Raw genomic sequence first — 25,190 nt, 5'->3', positions numbered from 1 at the left:
GATTACTTACGTTGCGTTGAGATCGAACTTCCATATTCTCAACGACCTTTTGAACTCAAATAAATATCCCTGCAGATATTAATGCAATTCATTTTAGAACGTTTCCCTTTTAGTAAATAGTTGTTGATTTAAGTTAAATTATCTTTCGGTCAACAGAAATTTTACAAAATGATATAAATTGTTAAAGGTTGTTAAAGGTGTTTTGTTTAAAGTTGTTAAAGGTGTTCTTAAAGCTTTTTAAGTTGTAAAATAATTGTTAAGTTGTTAAAGGTCTTTTTATAAAAGATAATTAAGGAAGCCAAGATTAATGTGTTCCGTATTTAATCATCTATACAATCTAGATTATTCCAGACTCCATTCTTACGTTGTTCTAACCCTTGCCCTGTCACGTGATGTCTGGTGATTCTTCTCATTCCCCATGAACTCTTTTATTCTTTAACCCGGCAACATAATCTTACCAATTTACTTCATACTTCATTAATAGATAATACTTTCCCTTCTCTATTGGTGGCATATAAATTGAACTTAAATAATCGTGTTCCTGTTCGTTACACACCTAATAAAAAAGTAAACTGTGAAAAGTTAAATCTGTATGTAAACTATTATTGGTGCAACTACCGGTCGCGTGCGCGAAAGCTGTCCGGCCATTAAGACTCTCGTCCGTCTACAGTCTACAGTCATCACTACAGTTAAAGGGAAGGTACAAATACATACTTTTTCCTATTTAAAAGTGTATATTTTGTGCTCAGTGTGTCTCTAAATCTAATTATAACATATTATCTAACCCCTTTTATACAGTCCACAATAACGAAGATTATCCTACGTAATGCATTATATTAATTTAATTGAATAACTTATCATGTCTATAGCTATATGACCTATTATGACTAATAACCAATACGAGTAATATGTCATGAAATCCAGTAACTTAGAAAGAAAATATAGTTCAAAGAGGTGTACAAACAACAATCTTTTTATTTTGTAACCTTAAAGGATTATTGGTTTATCGGGTCAATAAGCCAACGTTTGTTTGGGGAAAATCAGCGGTTCCTTCTACAGCTTCTGAACTTTTCCAATATTTATGTTCATCTCAATATAGTTTTTGGGCTGAGCTCACAAGAAATATTTTTATATCTGTATATTATAAAACAAAAATTAAGTATTTAAGATATCAGGAATTAACAAGCAATAAATAAAAAGTTACCGTTAATTAAAACTTTTAATTAACGTATATAAATGATAGTTTTAGACAAGTATGGTGTTATAAATAAGAGATTTCCAGCACTATTCGATACATCCAAATTAAGTAGTGGCATATAAATTAAGGGAATTAAATATAAAAAGATGTTAAATGATAATTACAATTCGACAACTCAATAAGTATAGGTCATATTGGATGAATATGAGAATCTACACTGCTTCCTTTAACCAATCATTTATTAATTCACTAAAATTCATATTATTATAACTTAGTCCCATCAAATGTTTCTCTAGTTTGCACTATTATTTGTTTTATCTGTTTTCAGACTATTTTGGAAAAGAACGTAAATACAATGCTTGAATTAGCTATTAGACAATATGTTTAGCTTAAAAATGCACATTCGTGTGACCATATTTGTTGCAAAGTTTTGATTTCGAATGTAATATTCTGTATTGGAAAACATTTTCATTACGTTCCCGTAATACATTTAACTGTCGATGACACATAAAAGAAGCACTTAACAATTTTAGATTATGATAAATGTAACAATTCATTATATTATAATAAGCAATAATTTAAATGTCACTAGTTAAATTATTATACTCCCATGATCGGTAAAGTGTTAAAGTAACAAAGACTCTGTTTTTCTAGATACTTGTAAACTTAAAAATAAAATAAATAAGATGATAAACAAAATTATAATTTTATAATTGTTAATATCTATATACTTGTCAATTATAATAAATTGTATAGTTTTCTAGTAGTATTTTTATCTCTGTTACATGTCACAGTGATAAAAGACATACGATTTTATAAGGAAATTAAAATAAAGTTTTATGAAAGCAAGTACGCTATGGTATATAAAAGCGGATATTACCTCGAGCTAATAAATATTAATGTTAGCTTTAATCGATAGTCTAAATATCTACTCTGATCACCTATAACCTGAAACGTTTATTGAAATACTTGCAAACGACACATTCATAGTTTTCAATATGTAGTTATAGTTTTTGTTAAAAATACGAAATTATATTTAGGTTATTAATAGAAACAAGTACGACATTATCATTTAGAAATATAACGGAGAGTAAAAAAAAATACGTCTAATTACACCTGAAAATATATTTAACTTACTTATAAATTATATGTCTTTATTATTGTTTTAAACAAGACGGTAACTATATACATATAATGGTAATAGTGACCGATTTCGATTGGGTATTCCAATTATCAGACCCAATAGGAGAATGACAATAATCTTGAATGGCTTCCCTACTTATATCCTATTGAGCCTGAAGTACCGGCCAAGGCATTGATATAAGTACTACTGGAGTCTAAATTTACTTCTCCACTAATCATTTTATTTCAATTTTGAAATTTTTCCTTATAAATATACAATTTCTACCAATCATTCATTACATCTGTTTCATTACAATTCCTTAAAATACATAGTTAGTTATCCTCGATTTTCTTATCGAGTTGTCATTTTGTAACAGATGTTGTGGGACATTTGATCTTTTCCGGTTTGTTGTTCCTCTACGCAGATATGTGGTTTTCGAAGCGGTTAATATAGTTAACAGTCTGTCCAATATAGGAGCTATCATTACAATTTATTGATGTTGTAGAAGCCCGTAGCGTCGAATTCGTTACAATATTATTTATTCGTTACAATATATATTTTAGCATGCAGTATTTTACTCATTGTGTTCTGAGTCTTAGATGGAAACTCTTTACTTCTTGAACCTGTTAGCAACATGTTCTTGGTGTTGTGGTTCCCGTGTGACTAAATGTAGCATATATGGTGTTTTCCCTGTTATCTCTTTTAATGTTTTCCTGTTGTGCGTTTTATTCTGGCTGTCAATTTTTCTTCTTATATATACATACTTCAACACTAAAAAAGTTTTAAATTACTTACATTATAACTTAAGTAAAGTAATTGCCAAAAAAAACATGTTGACAAAAAAAATAAAGATGTTGAAATCATATAAGAAAACAAATTATCGCTGGATTAAACGTGCAAACAACTGACACAGCTTGTTTTTATCCTTCAAACAAAACAGTCTGCAAACGTACATATTCCAAGAACATTGATCTTAAACAAACAGTTTATTAAAGTTTAACTAGTAAAATTACGTTTGTGATTTTTCCCCTTGTCGCATTTATATCAGAGTGGACAAATGTTATTACTTTATTTTTATTTGTTGCAGTATTTGTGTTGATTTAATTGTAATAATAATTTCCGAACAACGTGTTCCAAAGTAATGTTCCACAAGCTACATATATGACTTCAAAGAAAGATAAAGCACCTACTTTTCAACTGTAGATGTTATGATTTTATAAAAACTATTGTTAGCGAAAGAAAACTAATTCAAATAATCACTCAAGTATTTCAGCGTCGTTTATTAAAGATATATTTAATAAAGCAATTCCTCTAGTATATGTATAAGTCATGGTATTTTATTTATTTATTTATTTATTTCTACGACAATCAGCTGTTATACAATATTTACATCAAAATAAGATGGTTTACACAAGTATGAGTAACAAGAATAGTAATACATAGGCCCAATATGACATTTACAAAAAGACTGAAGATATATATGATTTCAAATTAGATTATTATAGATTCTGATTCACTACAAAATAATACATGCACATTGCACAAACAAGCAAATTAAATAGTTACAGACGGTATATGTGTAAAATGAACAGAAGATGTTGAGAGCTGAAGTGATAGCGGGCCAACAATACCATACTTCACTCTCAGGTATGAGGACGGAGTATTTAACTCTGTCAAACGCTTTGGTCATATCAATATAAATAGCATCAACTTGTTTATTCTTCCGGATGGCAGACAAGACATATTATTGAAAGAGCAGAAGGTTATAAACTACAGATCTACCTCGTATAAAGCCATGCTGAAACGGGAGAATGAAGCTTGAGATCCGAAAGTTAAGCTTTGTAACACGAGGCTTTCAAATACTTTACCCATGACAGGCAGGATGGTTATTGGACGATAGTTCTTTATGTCAGCAGGGTCACCAGCCTTATGTATTGGTGTGAAATAACCACTCTTCAGAGCATCAGGAAACACACCTCTTTCTAATGATTCATTAAACATTTTTTGGAGGGGCCCAACAAGAAGGTAACGGCAGTAATGAAGGACTGAAGGGGGATTTTGTCATCACCCTTCTTCATATCCAAACTGCTATTAGGCTATTGAGCAAATCATAGACAAACTAGGCAAAAGCCCCTAAAAAACCAAAATACATAAATTTTTTATCAACCTTCATAGTCGTGCTCTGTTCAAAACAAAATCTTGCAATCCGTGGTAGTGTTCAACTCTAAGCTGCTATTGGTGATGTCTAATATAATTTAGTCTATTACTTTCAACTCTGGTGTATAGATCTACAATATATTGTTGAAATAGTTTTTTAGCAGCATGAATATTTGAGAAGCCGGGCCGAACAGCAAGTCTATAGCTGGCGAACTGTAGCATGGTAAGCTTCTCACGCAGTCTTTGACGTCGTTGTCCATTGTGAGTCATTTCTGCGTCCCACCCAGGTTCGCCGCTCGGAAATAACAAAGGATATAGCATTGGATCACAGTGTGGGCTCAATATTGATAAAAGCTTAGGCCCACTTTGGCGGTTGTAAATTACTACAAATCAAATCAAATCAAAATCAAATCAAAAATTCTTTATTTATTTCATGCACATAGGTACATATAAATAGTGTCAAAAAATTATATTAAAAATACATTAAAAATATATCAGTCTTTGAACCTTAACTATTTTAACACAATCTGTCCTGAAATATACTTTTTAGTTCTTTTGTGAACAAAGGTGGAAAAACTCATCTAATGAATATATTGGTTTGTTTACTATGTACTCTTTGAGTTTCTTCTTAAATTTTTCAATATTCTTTTCAGACTTAATATTTTTTGGTAAATGCATAAAGAATTTCTTTCCCGAATATGTTGGTTTTTTCTCGTAAAATTTTAATCTGTGATGATTTGGGATAATTTCATTTTTATGCCTTGTATTATACTTGTGGCATATGGAAGATTTAGAACTTACTGCCTCATTTTTAGAAATTAGTATGCAGTCATAGATGTATTGTCCATAAACTGTGGGAATTTTAAGACGATCGTGTGGAGGTTCACCTTCTTCTGAATTAAACACTCCAGCAATTTCATCTGCGGAAGGTCTGTTGAATCGTCTAATATCCATCGAAATGTTGTCTACGAATCGAAGTTCAATGTTTTTAATGCTTTCATTAGTCATCATTTCATTAGCTTTTCTACAAGTCTGGGAATATGGGTTATTTGATAATATGTCAGACAATTGAGTTACTATTTCCAACTTGAGGGCACTATTTTTGGTTCTTTGTAGTCTAAGATTAGTTGCGACTGCAGTATCAATGAAATATAACTGACCGTATGAAGGGGCTTGTTCATCACCTGGTAATAAGTCCGAAATAAAACGGTGAATTTGACATTGGACTTTAAAGCAATATGGCCCATTGCCTTGAACTTCTTTTTTCGTGGCAGAGAGTGAGGCAAATGCCATAGCACAATTATACTGTCTTATGTTTTTAATAAAATGTCCATTCCTAAACAACTGTTGTAGTTCATTGTTATTTTCAGGTTGTGGTAGATGTATGAGACCGTTATGGCAGCAAGAGTTGTAGTATGACCATTTGTAGACTCTTCAACAAAGTGCAACGCACCACAATGCATACATTGATCATTCATCAGGCCCAGATTGTGTGTTGGTATCTCGTTTATAAGTGGTAATCTAAAAATAGGAGTATCTTCGACGTCATGATGTGGTAGTTCATTCCTTTCCTCGTTATAAATTTCTCGCCTACGCTGTCGTCTGTCATGCTGATTTCGAAAGCCAACACCTCGGCGACGCGGCCTTCCTCCGTTGTTCATTACTATATTTAGGTAGAAAAGAAGAAATACGATAAGATAACTATAGATCACCATAACTAAAAATTATACATTGCTGTAGTAAACAAACTGAAATTCATAAAAAGTACAGCTGGTATCTATATCAAAGGCTATGAGTACACAGATTTTCAGAAATACAATTAATACAAATCTGTGGCACAGCTGTTTTAATTTCAAAAGATGTAAACAAATTAAACCCCATGTTGTTTTAATGGGAAAAGTTTTATTCTGTTGCGAATTTATGGTAAAAAAAAATAAGAAAAATGAATAGTTTTCCCTCAAAATTCACGTCAAGACCTTTAAAATAAGACCCCTCCCATCCTTCTACGGCCATCCAGTCGCTCACAATTTCTTTACAAAAATTTGACTTACGGAATTATATATATAGACATGTTTTACGAATACGTTTAAAGATATAACAGCAATCTAATGAGGTCTTTGAAAGAAACTAATTTGACTTATATCGAGTGACCTAATTCAACGTGATCTGATAGTTTTGTATTTTAACTTTATCATTTAAATAACAACACAAGTTTGTTGATGATGTATTTGTGAAAACAATTAGTTTGTCGATGCAAGAAACTAAAAAGCATCTTTATCAGTCTAAAAAGTTATACTTTAAAATGTATTTGGCATAATTTTATAAAGGACGATAAGAAAATACGTTTATTTTGTGTCCTGAAATAATTTACTTTAGAGCTAAAATATATCGGATATATTTGATCTCAACTGACATCCAGATAGATTTTCTTAAAGCCAATATTGACTTAGTATTATGATATAAACTTGTATTGAAACTATTTGACCTGTGTAACTTTATATCATGATACGAAAATTTTCATGTTAACATTGTTTAACTTGAACCTCACTTCTAACATTTCATATTTTATTGGGATTCTTAGCATTGGTATTTGTCTGTTGTCTCAAGAAAATACTGTTCAAACGATGGATTATTGTTACTGGTTTAAACCCACGAATACGGAAAATTTGACTCATTATTTTCTAAAGATTATTTAATGCTTCATTGATTACATGCAAAGAAGTTAATAAAAGCCAAATATGAAGTTTCATACAATATTTTTGTGGTTATAATATAATGTGGAGTTTAACACTTGGGAAATGAGAATGAAATTTTTAAAGGTATGCTAAGCAAACACACGTCCTTAAACTAGAATTAACAATATGATAATTTTCATATGTTCACGTAGTAAAAGCCGCACTTACTGAACTCTTATGTGCCAAATATAGCCTTAAGAATGTAAAATGATTGAACGTGCTAATATATGCTTGGGCCGATCTGAATATCTTCCCATCAATCTTGGCAATTTATGCAAACACAAGCTCTCTATGGTTGGCCTATAACTCAATCCTTGTATTAAAATATGTTGAAATAAGACTGTATGGTCAATTTCTATAGGAAACCTTAGGAAAGCAAATTTTACTAATTTCTTATGCAAAAGTAATATTAATATAAGTATAGTTTATATTGGAGTTTGTATATGGACTTAAAATAAAAATTATTTTCTGGGAACTAAACGTAGTCAAATTGATTCGAGATTTAAGAAGGAATACCATTGTGCCAAAAAGATTCCAGCATCGAAATTGATTATTTGCATGACCGAAATGATTAATTAACTAACCTAAACATAAATATAAATTGTATTGTAAAATGTATCGAGAGATTATATTGGTTGAAAGTAGCCTATATAAAAAAATTAATAAAATAAGAAATAATAATATGGCTTAATGAAAACAGACCAGTTTGAATGGAAAAACACATCAAAAGCCATACAATGGTGTTCGATATTCAGAGAACCTGGGTTATTAAGTCGTAAAAATTATGATAATTAAATTATTGTATAACTCAACCTTGAGCCTTGTTCTTTCTTTGAAAAGTTACAATTTTTAATATTTAAAATCTAAATGGATATATCCAATGTAATGTCAAACCACAGAAAATGCATGACAATACTATTTAACTGTCTAGTAGTCTGATTTGCGATTTGGCAACAATTTTAACATGGGTTCCTAATCAATTTCTTCTATATTTTTTTATTTTTCATTTTAACTTAAACGTAGTATAGAGTGATTACAAAAAGAGTATATATTTAATAAAATATATAGGAACCGGGTGTCCGAAAAAAACTAGGGTGTTCCCTGATTACAAAAATACCTTTACGATTGTATTAGCTTAAATAGATGAGTAATGATTCTTTGGTGATGTAGAGTATAATCTTGTAAGTTTTAGTTTCATACCTTAGCAATACATTCGTTACAGCTGTTTAACCCTGGGCGTACTTTTGGTAATAAATAATAATAAAAAAAATAAATAATAATGATACATATTTTTTTTAATCGCTTGGATATTTGCAGGGCTACTAATGGTTCCCATATCGAGGTGTACTAGTGTTAACACAACTTTCATTTCATTGCCTTTTTGTATCAGTCATTGTATATTGCACTAAAAAATAAGGTTATGTTAAACAAAGCTACGCTACTCATGTAAGCCTCATTTTACATCTAAAAACCATATTTCACATGCTTTTTATTTGATCTTTTTTAACTGGGTTTTGATAGGTAATTTTAAATGCTAAATGGAAGTGTTCTAGAATTATTTTTATAAATTTAAACATGTCTTAGCAATTTCAATTTAAAAAGTTAAAATTGCCGCAATTTTGAAATGTTTAATTGGAATAAGATATAAGATTTTTCTGGGGTGTTTATTAGCCTACTAATCCCCTAATCGATAATTTTACCTCGTAAAACATTGGGAATCTGAGATAATTATTATAAAATTTTAATTCAAAGAGCACTGTAAAACTTTCTTCTTCAACGAGAAAAGGGATTACACTCGTCAAAGAGTGTTTAAAGTGAAACAAGCTTGAAACCCAGCATTACAGGAGATAGTGGTTGTGATCGGTTTCTGAGAAAAGTTTCATCTCCTTGTCCTGCCATCACTAAGAGAAGGGATTATAGATGGTTGAACGAACATTTAATGCAAAAATAGGTTTATAAGGGTAATGGTTATCAGATTAAGGATTTGTCGGAGATTTAACTGTAAACTCAACTATACTTGTATGCCTTCACATCAAAAAATATATATCTAGCTTAGGAGATCAGATTTTCGTCAATGCAAACTGTAGTTTGTTTTTTATGTTAGATTATTAAATGTATTTTGTTTTGTATATTAGGTGAACCCATTTTGTATTTTCAGTTGTTTAGCATGAATACGATTGTTGTTAGTCATGTTTTAATGTAATACATATGTTAAATTGTTTTTCTTTTTACTAAGTTAAAAATTTTTACACTCGCTTAGAGGCAATGCAATATTTATCAATTACAAATTTTATATGTCAGAAGAGACTTTCTAAAACCTTAATCGTTAAGTTTTTGTTACATTTTATTTATAAATAGTCCGTTTACTTGTATTGTATGATAAACATTAAACAAAGTATTAGATGATGTTAAATTATTCTGTCAATCAACGAATATACACAATTTATTTGATTGAGAAAGTGTACATTTTTTTAAGAAACTTTTAATTATACATATACTTTGTTAGAGTTTAAGATTACAAGCAAATTACACCGATATTGAATTTGACTGCAAAACATGTTCTTTAAAATTATTCGCTCTAAATAATTTGAAGAAATCGGATTTGATATAGGTGCACATTTCTTCTATAAATAAAAATAAATTTTAAAATCCTTTAAAAATTATAAATATATTGATTCACAACAGGTCTGCTTAAATTACCTTTAACATTAAAACAAGATTGTATCAACTTTAGTAAATTTAAATCATTTGAAACGGTATTTAGAAATAGGTTGTTGTACAAAGAATTATAGCAGCTCAAACTACACCATTTACGTATAATGCAACTCTCAAGCCCCTTTGTATTGTTACTTCAACGCCCTTTGTTTTACTTGACCTCGTTTTCTTATTTTGTCAAGAACTTTCCTTAACACTTAATTCCTACTCTATTTTTTTTACATTTAACAAATAAAGATTAAAATATAACTAAGAATGTAATTTTTTGTCAATAGTATGCATATTTATTTGTTACAACAACTAAAAATGAAACGTCCAAAAAAATTCATAAATATAAGTTTTATATGGATATTTTACGGTTGGCTTATTTTATGTGTTTATAATGATCACTAGTGTAAAACAATTTATGATTATGTCCGTGTGATGATTTTTTTTTCTCCTTTGAACACTAGTTTTAATGCTAGATAAATCTAAAAGTGTAATACCTCTATGGTGAAGATAGTACAACCGTCTATGGCACTATTTCTACACTATGGGGTTAAGGATGGGTTAACAGGTCAAACTATTTATTTCTGGGAATTAAAACAGTATTAAACCTTATATTATAAAGTCAGGGTGAACATTCATATTTTGGGTTGGCTGTTTTGTCATTAATAAAATGTACAACAAGGAATTGGTTTTTTATGTACTAAAAATTAATTATTGGAAAGTATTGTAGCACATAAATAAAATTAAATTAACGCTTATTTTAAATGAAAAGAATTTTTTGGACATTAAAAAATTGTGCATCCCAACCATTAATGTTTACATATTCAATCACTCAAATGTCATTTTTCAAAGACAAACACACAAGTGCGAATCCTTTTATTCCATTTTAGTACTTAATAAACTACTTAACACTAAAAAAATCATGGGGAGAAGCTAAAAATACCACTAAGAAGCCACAGATAGTTACTTTGTACATGATAAGAATAAATAAAAATGAAAAAAGATTGAAATGTTTAGTTATGCAATCATTATATAGCTAAACAGCTGAATTATAAATTGCTATTTATATATTGCAAGGAATAAGCAAACTATTTACAGTAAAAGTTAGATTAGAGTCAATATTTAATGTAACTTTGACACGTAGTGGTTGGTGGAACTACAATTGTTCAAGGACTTACATGCTGGAAATTGTTTGTATGAGAAAATAGTTCATAATATGAAACCCAAAAAATATTAATGCTTGTTACATAGCCCATCATGATAAAATACACGCCTGCCACAGCAAACCTGCAGACAAAGTGAATTTCCATTTACATGACAGGACTTTGACTATAATATCCCCTTAATAGTTGCCTAATTTATTTCCCATTCAAATAACATTAATTATAATGAGAAATTTCGTTTGTTGCTATAAGGAAGGTAAGAAGATAAGTTTAAATGTTAAAAAACGTAGTATAAACAATTATACAGGGCGAGTTTCTACTAAGTGCGTTAATTTTTACAAGTTATTCTACTCACTAAAAGGAACAAAAAAATGACAAACAAAAATTGTACTAACCTCGATTTTTATCAAATTTATTTTGAATTTTTGTCATAGAATTATAAAATACTGAAATAGTTAATAATTTAAATGTTTACAAGCCAACAATTGAAATCAGCTGGTTTTGTAAACAAAGTTTAACACTCAGCTGATCAGATGTCAGCTGATTATAAGATAGCAAAGAAATTAACAGATACTGTATTACATTTGGTTCAATGTTTTGATTCCGAAAACTCTGACCTTGACGCGGTTTTGACCTAATTTTTCGAACTTTTAATACAGCAATAACCTTATGGGTTACATCATTTTAAAGGGCATGAAATGGGAAAGTTTTTTACGTAATTTGACAAAACATCACATTAGTATGTATAGTTGTAAAACCACTTTGAAGTTGTAAAGAATTAATTTCGAAACTTCTTTTTTATGTTATGTGAGACATTCAACGGTGAAAATATAGTTGTATGTTAAAGGTGTTGCAATGGTTTTGTAGGAAATTTAACGTTCTTTTCATTTTTATAAGTTATTATGCTGTACGTGTATTGGCTTAATTTCTATGCTCGTTTTAGTGAAGCTACTACAGGTAATTAAAAAAATTCACATAATCGACCATTACAGCATAACGGGTGGGGATGGAAAATCTTTTTTTGACATTTTTTGTTCCATTTAGTGAGTAGAATAACTGGTAAAAATTAACGCACTTAGTATAATGGAGAACCCCTATATTTACTCCGTAACCCCCACTTCCATACAACTCCTTTTCTATAGTCCGCTTTTGCTGGTTCACAAACTCGTTCGAATAATAATGTTGTCTTACACGTTTGTAAAAGTTTTATTCAAAATAGGATGGATTCTACTTAGGTTATCATGCTAACATACAAACACACACATATTTTAATATACATATTATATCAAATTCATGAATTATCTATTCTATATACTTATTTAATACGCAAGCAGATTTTTTGTGACAATTACTCCTCCGAAACTACTGAACCAATTGACATGTTTTTGGTGTCATTGGAAAGAGCGTAACGTGAAGTTGTGCAGGAAACTTTCTTTTTAAGGAAATAATTAGAGAGTGAGGCCCTGGGGCCCTTTAAAGTTTCGTATTTATCCATAAGATTAACATGGGAAACAAAATTTGTTATGAACTCCAGCTGTTGTCAGAAATAAAGAGTGAAATATTTATTGATGGTATCCATGGTAACAAAAGAACAAACCCACAAAATTTAAAAATGTAAACAAGCAGAACTGTCAAACTAATTTTGATTTCACAATTCGACACAGCTGGTTCAAACATAAATACTGCATGATTATTAGAACAGGAACAGTAGGGATCATAAACATTAATAAAATATGTCACTCGCCCGAATCATTTTTGTCTATGCCCGAATGTAAACATTTAACATTGATTAAATTGATTTGTCGAACTATGTTAATGTCATTAGTATGGAATTCTTTCAGTTACATAATTTGTTGATCGAGTTTGTTTCAATATTTTTGAACTGCTGTAATAATATTTTACAGGAAATAATTGTTAGATAAATTCATGGATATAAGTAATAATTCAGATTCTTCAATCTTTGTTGTTATTAAAATTGTGTATCCGCAGGAAACCTTCAGACTAAGTGAATTTCCATTTACTTGGCTTAATTAATACAAAGATATTCCCTGAAAATGGTATTTTTTTTCCTAATTAAATAACATTAAGTTAATTTTAATATGAGTACTTAGGTTTGCTGCTACAGGGAAGGTAGGTGTGTTTTTGTTGAAATGTTGATAGCTAAGTATGATTCTTATTGGTTTGCAAATCCTGTAATACTTTACAATTAATTGCTCGAATTCGAGCAACATGTACACTAGTATAAATAAATTTGAACGGACGGTGTTTTAGCCCTCTAGGGAAATCAAAGTAAAAAAGTCAATAGGCATTGTATCTCTTTGGTCTTACAATGGGGCCTACGGTAATAGCTTATTCCCGATATAAGACATTCAATAAAAACCTCGAAACCCTTATTTTAAGTGTACATATGATTTGGACGTAAGGACTAACTACATCCAAATTCCAATTATGAAGGTTATATTCGATTTCGCATTCACATTTACTTTTTTGTGTACAGACAACAACATAACATCCATACATCTCATTTTAAAGAAAATTGTTTTTAACATTATTTAGACACTACTCATATGGTTTAAGATACAATCACCAAGAGAAAGATAAATTAATGTACCTTGCTTAGCTTTAATCTCCTGCCAAGGGAGTATCGTCTATTAAACTAATGATGAGTATTAAACCTAGAAACTCAATCAGTCTCCGACAAACCTGCTTGATCTTAGTCTGCGAACAAAAATGGTTCTTTGAATACAAATATTCCAATCATTATGGAAATGAAGTATACTTAGTGCCTTATTTTAGAACGATTAAATTTTAGTCAGGTATTTTGATAGTAGTATTATCGAATAATATTATAGGATAGGAAACATCCATCGATGCTACCTAAGAAATATTTGAAATTTCTTCGTTATAATTGATAATATTAATTTAACCTATTATTAAATTGTTTTTTATTTCTAGTATTAAAGCAAAGATTAATCGACAAATCTTTGTCTTTGTGACTGCCGTCTTTTATAAAGATTTTAGAGAACCTTTTTACAACGGAAGTAGTTTTTTTCTTTTATTTTCTTTTTCCATTTAAATTGAACTGTTTGATTGAAATATTAAAGTAGTACTATAGACAATTTAATGAGTATGCAAAGGCACTCAATGGACACGATATAACAGTGTTATATACGGTTTTAAAATTACTTCTTCAAGTATTCGAGATAAAAACAACTTACACAATAATTAAAATTATGTAGAAGATCCTAAAGATGTTTATGATTCAACATTGACCACATATGTTCATGTAACAAGTTGTTCAATCTGCAATGCTGAAACAGCAACAATTTGTTTCTTTCTTCGGAAGTTATTTGTAGAGAAAATTAAGTTTTCGAATACTTGAAATGTTCTATTAAGAACTTTATAAATAAAAAACATTCTCCTACTGTCGATAAAGTATGGTTGAATACAGAATACTTTATTTATTTGCACCTGTACAGAGTATATAAATTATTCTAAGAGTTGATTCAAATATATCAATTAAGACTGTTGCCTCTGCTCGGTTAAATTATTTTAGACGTAGCGGTGATTACTGATTGTGTTTATGAAATGAACCAAAGATACTCAATTGATTATTTTTTAACGTAAGTGTTATTTTTATTAAGCACGAGTTGTAATTATATTGATTTAAAGTGTATAGGCAATTTTTTAAAATATTTACTTAAGTCAAACTAACATGAAAAGTAAATCTTACAACAACAAAAAATCATAATGCATCCATGTTCATTTCAGATTTACCTGTGATACCAATTTATTTATATATGTTTAATTTTACAAAAGTGTTAATTTATTAATTCAAATGCTAAAAATGATTTTCATATTATTGTAGAAACACAGGTGTGTTAAATCCAAAAATTAAAGATCATACGTAATAACTGCTTTCCCCAAGAAAGTGCAAAGAATTAGCTGCATGTATTCTATACAAATATTCATCCAATAATTGTATGGAACAATATAGTCGTGATACTAATAATCGTATATATGTATCAACATTATTTTATGTTACTACTTTTTATATTAATTTATTTTTGTACTTTATCAAATTTGAATTGGGTTTAAAGTTTAAATAACAAAATACATTGTATCTTTCTTTAAGAAAATAATGATACGTAATTACTTAGTGAATTTTTGTTAATTACTCACCGAACAATACAGTACAAACTGTGTACATAGACTGAGCTGCATCAGCCAATATCATCACAAAGCCTGTATTGAGAGATTATCTGTGTAATTTATCAAGTATTTCATTTGTAACTGTCAACCTTTAGCACTGCACAATACGTTTTAATCCTTGATATCCACAACATTCTTAGTAAATGATTATGCTTTTTAAAAAAAGATAAAATAATTGCTTCTAAAACTATATTAAACGATAAATAGTTTAAAATATTATTTTCGTATTTAACATGTATCCGTAATTTAATCCTATCTTCCCAATAATAGTTGTTTTTGAATTTTAAAGTTGGTTTTTATTCCTCAAATTCAAATGCTATCAGATAAATCAATCTCTTCTACGCCATTCCTAGCTATCAATTAACAATAATTACCTAAAAATTACCGGCCAAAATAATAGTTAATGTATTTAATTATTAAATCATGCAATAAAATTTACTCTACAAAATATTTGTGTCGAAAGAAAACTGTGTTCCAGATCCCGATAGAGTCGCTTTATATTGAGATTGAGCTGTAATTGCACTAGAAATTATTTCTTTTACTTTCAAGTTTTCAATTCCAAACCTTTGATCAAATGGTATACGTATCGCTTTATAATTTGTGTATAAATAACTAAAAAGGATACAAGTAACGAAAAACCCCCAATTTACAAATAAATCTGCAACAAAGAATCTTAATTTTTTTTAATATAGGGACTGGCATATGGATATGTAGAATTAAAGTAGATTAGCACCACCCCTTAAAGTTATTCTTAAACCATTGTAGCTTGTGTAACAGCGATTCAAGAATTCAAGGATTATTGTATTTATAATTCAAATCTACCAGCAGGTATGTTATGGAGAGTTTTGTTCACATGTTCTTTGAAAACAATGCAAAAAGTTGCCCTGATAAAGCACACGGCTCACTGTTGATTGTTTGGCTGAATTCGAAGATTTTTACTGCAAGTGAAAGTTGGGCAAATTGTATTTCCAAACACACGTTTTTTTCAATATTTTTATTTTATGGATGTTAGTATCCCGTAGAAAAAATTCTCCTCTTTTAATTTATTGGTTTTTATAGACGGATTTGAAAAAAACTTAATTTATTTTAGCAAATTGAACCACTAAGGCAGCAAAATACGATTACTTAATCTTTTTGGCAAGCTAGAATTGTATACTTAGAGTGTGACATATTATCAAATCCCACACCGATTCATATTTATCAACTAACTGTTAGTGAATTTTGGTTTCGTCATGGTATCGATATCTACAATATGGGAATTTAAATCTCATATTCCACTTGTATCTTTAATACTAAACTATAGTCTTCTTATTTGGTCTCTCATAAAAACGAACGTCCTTCAATTCTCAACATTTCATCGTTCCATTGTTGATAAGGTGATACCAGATAAAGTAATATCTATATCTACAAAAACTTGGTTTAAATAATGTCGTAGTTGAGGTAATATTGAATCATTTGTGAGCTTGGGCAAAACATTGTCTATTGGAATTAAAAATACAGTTGTTCCTTAAATTCTAATAATTTCTATTGTGATTTACCCACTGATAACCCCACTAATTAGAGGGACAACCTCTCAAGTTCCTGATTGTTTAACCTCTAGAGGCAAGTAGATTGTTTGTGATATTGACGATATCTGTTTGTAAAGAATCACAATAAACCGCTCCGGGGCCATATTTCTAAAATTAAATAATTAAATTAATAAAAAGATAATTGACTTATCAGTCAAAATATATACCACTAAGTTAGTTTCACCCAACTGAAACCCTGAAACCTTTAAAAATACCTTTGGTTTATTAATTTTGTTTTGTATCGAAAATGTCAAAAATAAACGGAAACGCAAAAACATACAATGAGTTTTTTTTTTACAAAAATGTATTTATGTTGGTAAGAAACTGTTATTTATTAATAAACATAAGTATGTAAACCTTTATATTTTAAAATTTTTCTTTGTATATAAAACAAGAGATCTTGAGTTTTTTTTTTTTTTTATAGTCTACAGTTAATCGAATCATTATTTTATACTTGGTACAGTAACTAGACGCTATCAGTGAATATAAATAAACATTTTAACTTACCCTAACAGGAACACAGCTCAAATTCTTCTAACACGATACACAACATGTATACTTGTAAATGAAGGTACTCTAAACGTATACAAAATTCCAATTAAGGGATACGTACTCTTATAATAGCACAGCCACTTTAGAGATTAAATTAATCCAATTGTTTTAACAAAAAACAATTTAAAAACAATTTAATAACTAAATTACCAATTAAGACTAAATTATCATATTTAAATACTATTTTAATGAGAAGGATTATCTTAAACCTCTAGAAGATAATTTGCAAGTTAAAACATAAATGAATATTTACCACGGTCTCCCTAACGTCTTTACACATCTGTTGAAAATTGCATGAGATTGTGGTAATGGTATTTGGTTGAATATCCACTTGGCATACTGCATTATTTATTTGGCCAAATCTTATACTTCTAGTATACAAAAATGATAATATCTTATGTTTTTATTATCTATATAAATATCTGAATAATGTGTGCCATGAGTGTGAACTTCTCTAAAAACATTCTATATTAAGAAAATTGGAGTACGCTCGCTCTATATATTATTTTATGAATTATATTACATTGCAGAATTGTTTTTGGAAATTGTGTTAGTGATTATTGAAGCCATTTTTTATTCTAAAAAATAAAATAAATAGGTTGCAAAAAATTCTGAAAAGTGCTGTGAGTTAGCTAAAAGAGTACATTTATTCTGACTGACAGCAGGAAATACAACACCATTTAAGGTTTCTTACGTGTTGCTCATTTCAGAATATCCTTTGGCAGAAACGTTTCTTAAAATATAACGAAAAGGTGTAATGTATTATTTTTTATGTTTTTTATGTTTAAAGCACTAAAGTCCAAGTAAGAAGTATATCCCAGAATATTACAGATCTATCATCGGTACTACAAAAATACTGTTGTTGCAACAATCCTAAGTACTTAGTTCGATGCAAAAAGGTGAATAGTAAATAATTTAAGTAAATTAATTAAGTTCAATAACTAATATAAGTACGTCAAAAGGCTTAAAAACACAAACAACTACTACACAGTAGTTACTTGTTGGTATCTATAGAAAAATATTACTTTCATTTATTAGCAAGTACGGACTAAATAAACTGCAGACTAAAGGGATATCCAATTGCCTGATTTTATTTATACTTAAATCTAGGAATTAAGATTTAGCTTAAATTTTGATTCGGTATCCTTACATTTGTATGTCAACAATTGGGGGCTTATTAGATACTGTACCACACCTGGAAACTTAATTTAAACACTTTCAGGGAATAAAACAAATAACTTACTTTCACGTATTACCCTAACTCTATGAGATTGGGAAAACACCTTGGTCGCTTTGTTGTTAAAATGCGTCCCACAAGCATTAAAAAAAGCCCCCGTGTACTTTAACTTAAGTAAATTATTTTGGATAATTATATGATTTCACAAGCATACTGTAACCTGTCAATAAATATTTAATCACAAATCCAAGATCCACTATACTCATTTAAGAGCCTAAGTCACACGCACATTTTTTATAAATAAAATATGATTCCAAGACACAACTAAAAACAACATCCAAGAACAAATTCAATCTTTTTACAGTGTTCACTCTATAAAATAGGTTTTAATATGCTATATAAATTTGTTTATTAATTGTTAAATTATAATACTCAAGGAACTAAATATTAAAATATACATACAACCATTAATTTTTTTCAGTACAATAACAGTAGAGAACCCATATTATATAATAATACTAATTAAAGAAATGTTAAACAACACTGCTGAATGCTTATTAATATTATTTTTTCGTTTTAATCATTCATTGCAATAATAATCTTTCAACACCATATAATTACTTACAAAATAAAAATCAATCAGTGTTGAAACCAGCAGTATTTTTGTGAATACGAACAAATACAATCCTCTAACATAAACATTTACTCACATCACACATTCACTGGAGATATTTGCTTGTGTGATTGGTATTGTAACGCTTGGAAACCAGGAGATGAATATTAAGTGGTTGTTTGTTTGGGAACGTAACTGATGCGGGTTTCAATATGTTGATGATGAAATGAGGGAATAAAATACATTAAATACTTTATTAATAATTGATGTAAAAAGGAAAGATATTAAAACATTAACACTTCAAACTGTGAACATATTAGAACAACATAATAATAATCACAAGCAGCTGATATTAAAAGATACATTAAAAAGATATTTGATTATATAGCACTTAAGTAAATCAATACTATATAAAATCTTCAACATTCCCCCTTAATCAAACATCTTTTTTTTATTATTTAATCAGAGTCTTTAAGTCCCAAGTCCGTCACAAAGTTATTAATTTTTTCACGTGACAATGATTTGGTTAAAATATCAGCCGTCATACTTTCAGTTGGCATATACTTGATTTCAATTAACTTATTTTGTACAGCTTCTCTTATGAAGTGATGTCTAACATCAATGTGCTTCGTCCGATTATGAGCTTGAGTGTTTTGAATAAACTTCTGAGCACTTTGATTGTCATTATACAGTACAACAGGGTAGAGCTTGTCACTTATCTCACTTAAGAAGTTTTTCATAAAACACACCTCTTTAGTTACATCACTCATTGCAAAATATTCCGCTTCCGTACTGGATAATGCAACAGTACGTTGTTTCCTTGATTCCCAAGAAACTGCACACCCTCCAGCTTTCAAGACAAAACCAGTCGTCGATCTTCTATCAATTGTGTTTCCAGCCCAATCTGCGTCAACATATGCTTCCAAATTGAAGTCATTGGTAGATTTGAATGTAAGTGCATATTTTCTAGTCCCAACTAGATATCTCAGTACACGCTTTGCTGCAATCCAATGACTTTTATCATGACATGTGTTGAACTGACTTAGATAGTTTGTAGCATACGATATATCAGGCCTTGTACACACTGAAAGATATAGAAGTCCACCAATCAGCTGTTGATAAGGATAATTGGATTTCTCTTCATTAGAAACCTTTTCAAGCTTCAAGTTAACTGCCATTGGTGTAGATGCAGGTTTTGCTTCTGTCATGTTAAAACGCTGCAAAAGATTTGTCACATAGCTACTTTGGGAGAGTGATATGGTTCTCTCTTTACGATTTCGAGACACTTTCATACCTAGACAGTTGGTAACAGGTCCTAGAACTTTAGTTTCAAAAGTTTTTTGAAGAGCTGTTATTAGATTTCGTTTTTCAACTTTATCATTCGTGAAAATAAAAAAATCATCCACATACAAAGCTAGAATCGTTAAACCACTTGTCTGTTTTTTAATATAAACACACTGTTCACATTTAGATTGTTTGTAGTTTAACTTTGTCAAAAATTCATGACAGTTTTATTCCAAGATCTACTTGCCTGTTTCAGTCCATAAATACTCTTTTTTAAGAGACAAACTTTATTTTCTCCCTTTTCAAACCAGTAGGTTGTTCCATGTAGAATAGTTTCTTCTAAAGAACCATTCAAAAATGCTGTAGTTATATCAATATGATCAATATCCATGTCAAGTTCATTTCCAATAGCAAACAATAATCTAATCGTTGAATACCGCACAACAGGTGAGAAAGTCTCTGTAAAATCAACACCATATTCTTGGCTAAAACCTTTGGCAACAAGACGTGCTTTGAACTTCTCAAGATCACCATCAGCATTTTTCTTAACTTTATAAACCCACTTGCATTTAACCACATTTCAGTCTTAGGACGATCACCAACTCCCAAACATTGTTCTTAATCAGAGAATTATACTCTTCATCCATGGCATTCATCCATTCTTCTTTGAATTACTTTTAATTGCCTCATTGAAAGTTTGTGGTTCTGGGAAAACATCAACAGCTTGATATGAAACGAAGTCGTTCATCCATAATGGTTTTCTGCGATCACGTTCAGGTCTTTTATCTTCAATCAAAGAATTTCCTTCTTCCAAAACTTGCTGTTCTAGATAAGTATTTTCATTTACTGAAACTTCCTGTTCACTTCACTGTTAGAATGAACAAGATATTCTTCGTTGTCAACAAATGTTATATCATTGTTTGGTTCTTCCACAAGTTCAGTTGTGCTTCTGTTTATAACAGTATATTCAACTTGTCGACTTTCATTTTTCAGGTAATCATTAACATCAGAGGTATGAGATTGGTCTTCTACAAAAACAACATCACGTGCTTTTATTATAGAATAAGGTTTCTTAGGATCAATTAGTCTGTAGCCTTTGGAATGTTCACAATATCCAACCATAATACAAGGCTTTGCTTTTGTGTCAAGTTTCTTTCTGTAACATTTGGAATATGAACATAAGCTTTACAGCCAAAAACCCGTAAGTGACTTAGATCAACCTTTGAACCAGTCCAAACTTCCTCTGGTGTTGCATTCTTTAAAGCTGCTGTAGGACTACGATTCTTCAAATAGATAGAGCTGTGTTTATAGCTTCTCCCAATATCGTTTTCCTAAACCTGAATCTTGAAGTAAACATCTTGTCCTTTTCAACTAGTGTTCGGTTAACACGTTCACTTACACCATTTTGCTCTGGAGTGTGGGGTATAGTGGTCTCATGAACAATGCCATTTAAACGTAGAAAATCTGCAAATTGTTTGTTAACATACTCACCCTTGCCATTATCAGTCTCAAGCGCTTAATTTTAAAGCCAGTTTGATTTCTACTTCCATTTTGAAGTCTTTGAACTTACTTAAAACCTCATTTTTGTGTTTAAGTAAATAACCAAAAGTTTTTCTTGAGAGATCATCGGTGAATGTAAAAGATAAAGAGATCCACCCCAACTTTTAACTGACATTGGTCCACATAAGTCTGAATGAATTAGCTCAAGTAATGAAGTAGCTCTGATACTTTGACCTTTAGGAAAAGATTTTCTTGTTATCTTACCTTCAATACATGTGGTACAAGTATTCTCCTTTTCTGATTTTGAATAATTTACTCCATTAACTAAACCATTTCTTAGTAAATCCATTCCTTTATGACTTAGATGGCCTAATCTACGTGCCACGTACCTTTGGTAGCAACTGTAAGAGCAGCTGATGAATTATCTTTTTTGAATTCAGAGTGACCATTCAACTCTGTTGGCTCAATTAAGTTTAGTTTATATACACCACCGTCATTCACAGCAGAAATGTCACTATTTCCCTCTATTCGACAGTCATTTTCTGAATAAATTCTGCACGAATCTTTGTCAAAAACTACTATTTTACCTTTTTCTGTAATTTTATTTACAGACAACAAATTAGTAGCAAGTTCTGGTATGTATAAAACATCCTTAACAGTGACTTTATTAGAATTTTCTACAAAAAGTTCAATATCACCAACAACAATTACTTGTAAGTTTTGCATTATTGGCGACCAACACTTCCTTCTTTCAAACTTACAATTTTTCACCATTTGATTACTCATATGAGTTGTACAACCTGAATCAATTACCCAATCATTATGATCAACTTTGGATCATAAGATTTTATATTTTCAGTATGGAAAACGGTTGTAAGCAACACATTGTCATTTTCTTTGTGTTTCCCAACATAATTTGCCTTAGATTTGTGCTGAGAATTATTGCCAAGATTAGACAGTTAGGCTTAATATGTCCAGGTTGGTTACAATGATGACAAATAATTTTCTTCTGTGGTCTAAACTTACCTTTTGAATCTTTCAACTTCTCAATTTTCTTGGCATAAGAATGTTTATTGCCAAAGCTGATTCACTTCCAGTTGAAGTATTTCAGACCTCCTAAAATCCTCTTGTAAGAGACGAGTCTTAACAAACTCACTTGAGACAGTTGTTTGAGTAACTCAATACCCATAATAAGCGGTTCATATTCTGAAGGTAAACCACCCAGAAGTAGCATTGCAACTTCTTCATCACCAACAATGTGATTTATGTCAGCTAACTGTTGAACTAAGGACAAAGTTCCATTTACATAGTCTGCCATTGTGCTAAAATCTTCCAATTTAGTTCTAAGTAAACGTCTTAAAAGACTAAGTCTTCTAACCAAACTTTTGTTTTCAAAAGCATTCTGGAGATTATCCCAAGCTTCTTTAGCAGTGTTAGCATTCCTAACATAAGGATAACAAATAGGCAAAACATTTAAACAAATTTTTGCAAGAGCCTTTTGATCCCTGTTTTTATCTCTGAATGCAGTATCAACAGATACACAATCCCAAAGTCCATCAATTATTAATGCCATTTTCATTGAAAACTTCCAATTGTTATAATTTGAAACACCCTCTAGACGTTCAACATTAACTATTTCCTCCATTATAATATTTGTCATACTAGACAATCCTGTATTACTTGAGGTAGGTGTAATAGTATGAGTTGTATTAGTGTTTTCTTGTGTAGTTTCCATTTTAGGTCAAACAACATAAAAACTCAGTTCAAGAAATTAGGTAACAAAATATTGTTCATAAGCCTAGAAATCTTACCAACACAATCAGTCCAGAATTCTTCATTTTAATGTAGTTTTATGCATATTCAAAATGAATTATATCAAAAACGTTTTCTGGGCCCGTAACCTGATTGAAATGAGGGAATAAAATACATAAAATACTTTATTAATAATTGATGTAAAAAGGAAAGATATTAAAACATTAACACTTCAAACTGTGAACAATTAGAACAACATAATATAATCACAAGCAGCTGATATTAAAAGATACATTAAAAAGATATTTGATTATATAGCACTTAAGTAAATCAATACTATATAAAATCTTCAACAGTTGAAATATCCTAAATAAAACTTAAAAAATCCAAACACACATTTCCTGAAGTATAGCTATCGATTTAATCATACGTCGACTACTATCCTTGCGCTAATTTGTTATATTTATAATACTACCAATACACGTTCAGTTTTGTAAAATACTTCTACAAATTTGTTAAGATTTGCTTTTAAAATATTTAATAAAAGAACATGCGATATCCCCTAATAATTATCTCAAGTAATTATGAATGGAAACAATTTTTAGTAATGTTATTAGGTAGGTATAATGTTTTTCACAAATTTATATGATTAAATTAAACACTATGTAGAAGCATTACTATTGAAGGGAGCTTTAAAACAGAAAACTAAATTTCTTTGTTTTATTTTACCAGTGAAAAATTATACATTAACGGTAATATTTCAAACATAACAATTAATAATATGTCTTATTAAGATAAAAATCAAACTATAAATGACTAAAGACTTTTAAAAAATATGTGTATAAAACTAATATGGATAACGAATGATTCCTCGCCCAAACTGCAACCACAAATCAATTTAAAATGCTGAATCCCTAAGATAGGATCTCCCAAAAGAGATAAGATTTAGAAGGATTTTATTAGATTGTTTGTATCAGGAAAAGAGTCAGGTTGAAATATATATAAAAAAATCCTTGACTACTGATAAAACCAGATGTTCCATTTTAATTTAGAGTCGTCGATTTTGTAAATTATTTTTGGATTAAAACATGTTTCGTTTTGCACGTTTTACTTTAACCAGTAAACCATTCAGAGTTTTTTTACCTTTCTTTGCTTAACAACATTCTGATTTTTATACTACACTTGGAAATTTAAAAATACTACTTCCAATTGTCCAATCGTGTTTTTTATACAACTCTTTTTTATACCTAATAATGTTTTGCAACATGCATATTTAAAAGGTAATTTTTAATGATACTCATCATTATAAAAAGAAAAAAAATGTTGATACATCAATTAACAACTTAAAGAGACAATTTTACCAGTTGAAGGGGATGATAGGTCCGATAATTATGCACACTAAGCGGTAAGTGGTGTAGCCAGGCTCCGACGACCCTGTAGGCCTAACTACAGG

Source organism: Macrosteles quadrilineatus, unplaced genomic scaffold, assembly GCF_028750875.1.
Source record: "Macrosteles quadrilineatus isolate MER2022 unplaced genomic scaffold, UCM_ALF_1.0 Scaffold_6__1_contigs__length_79288215, whole genome shotgun sequence".
Taxonomy (NCBI): domain Eukaryota; kingdom Metazoa; phylum Arthropoda; class Insecta; order Hemiptera; family Cicadellidae; genus Macrosteles; species Macrosteles quadrilineatus.
Note: the sequence above shows the minus strand (reverse complement) of the source record.